Raw genomic sequence first — 2,107 nt, 5'->3', positions numbered from 1 at the left:
CCTGTTCTGAAGCCTTTATTGAACTGTTGTTTACAGTAGCCTCACTTTACGTCCATCTCCCTTCCCCAAAAACCCAGGCATGACAAGGTAGCTTGTAAATGCAAAAAAACTACTGGAGGAGCAATGTTAGTGGTTTCAGAGAAGAAAAAGAGAAAGAATGACTCAAAGCACTAAACAAATATAAAAGGAAAGACTGACAGCAGATTGCAATCAGTACTCTCTTTCCTGTCTGAACAGGCTCATGAACCTGGGGATGTTTACCTACTTCAAAATGCATAAAGAATCCAGGATCCACTCACCAGGGCCCCATCTTTAGTAGGTGCTGAGTCCCAAGCCCAGTTCTATCTAAAATGCTTGCAGTCAGGGGTAGTGATCTCGAATGGTGATCAAAGCCTCCTTTTCATTTTTATTTTTTAACATATTGGGTGTTGTGCATTGTTTTTTTTTCTCTCCAGCTGTTTCCTCTCTTTACCCATTTTCTAGGACATGGTTCCCCAGTCTGAAGCTGAGCTGGATCTGAGCTCATCATGAAGACCTGGTAGAAATAAAAGCTCTTTCATGGTGGCACAACCCTGTTTTTCAGATGGTGTGAACCAGATCTGTATTTTATTATTAATAATAGCACATGCGTGACACCACATCTTCAAAGGGCTGTGCAAACATTAATTCTTTTGTGATGAGAAAAAAGCAGCAGTAGCAGCGTCTTTTTAAAGTGAATCTCCCAGTCTTCCAGAAAGAGGCTAGAAAACATAGTCTCAGCTAGAGATGAATGAATCAAACCCCGGAGGTCTGGGATCTGGGTCTGATTGAGGAGTGCTTTGAAAAAAAAAAAAATTAGGAGTTTTATCTGAGCTAGAGCATGTTCCAAATTCTACACCCTTTCAAACTCACATGGAAGTCTTTCGAAGACAAGCTGTGGTATCTTTGTTCCAGGAATAAAACAAACAGAATAAAAGACAGGAAAGTAGAGCAGAATAAACGTGGCTTTTCTACATTGTTGAAATTTGATCTGAGGTCTCTAGAAGAGAGAAAGAATTATTCTCCCCAGTTGGCAAACCTGCCCTTCAACTTCTTTTAATAAATGATTTCTTTGTCAAAGTCACAATCTTCTATTAAACAGAGACAATTAATATCCCATTTTGCAGCACCTGGAAATGGAATCCAAAGGCTCAGTTTGCCACTGGACTTCCCAAATTAGCCCTTCAGCTTTTGTTTTTCTTACATTTGAAAGATTTTTGCTTTTTTTGCCAATCAAAAAATATATAGGATTTTGCACTTATACAAAAATATATGTAATATATATATATATCAGTTATGCAGTATAATTATAAAGGAAAACTTCTAAATTCTGCCTCGCTTAAGAACTAAAATATTACCAGAAGCCTGCTAGTGACTGTGTGTTCTTCTCTGTTTCACCCCCTGCCTCCTTGATAGGGGTTGTCATGATCCTGTATTCCTGTAGTGGACTGATAGCATTAATAACCCTAATTATTGGCCTTGCAAGTGTCCTTTGCTCTATACCAATACAGGGACTCCTCCTCCTGATTCCAGGCTTGATAGGGTGACTTGATTTTGCCAGTGTGCTGTAAGCAAATGAGAAGCAAGCAGAGCCTTGGAAAGCACACACATGTTCCTGCGTGCCCCCTGGCAGGGTCAGCCTTGTTTGTTCTTTCCCTCTGGGCTTTGATCTGAGAACTTGGACAGGTTAGACAGCTGGATGGTTACAGATATGTGAAGCAGAGTTGTGTCACCCTAAATCATGGACATCCTAGATCAGCCAACAGCCAAGCTATAAGCATGTGTCAGCCAAGATTAGCAGAACCACCAGGCCAGCTGTAGCTTCACAGACGCAGCAGTGAGCACAGCCAAGATCAGCCAAGCACTGGAAAGATCAGACAAACACAGCTGACTTGGAAACTAGATAGATAATATAATACTTGTTACTTTATGTAAACTCCTGAGTTTTGGAGTGCTTGTTTGCAGCATTATTTTAATAATAGATTATTTATACAATTCCCTTCCTCTTAGAAAAAAAGAAATCACAATGCTTACAGACCTGAAAAATGTGTTGCTTTGTTTTGCCTTTCCTTGTCTTTCTTTATTTTTT

The sequence above is a fragment of the Aotus nancymaae genome, unplaced genomic scaffold (assembly GCF_030222135.1).
Source record: "Aotus nancymaae isolate 86718 unplaced genomic scaffold, 86718_ANA_hifiasm-v0.15.2.pri h1tg000051l, whole genome shotgun sequence".
Taxonomy (NCBI): Eukaryota; Metazoa; Chordata; class Mammalia; order Primates; family Aotidae; genus Aotus; species Aotus nancymaae.
Note: the sequence above shows the minus strand (reverse complement) of the source record.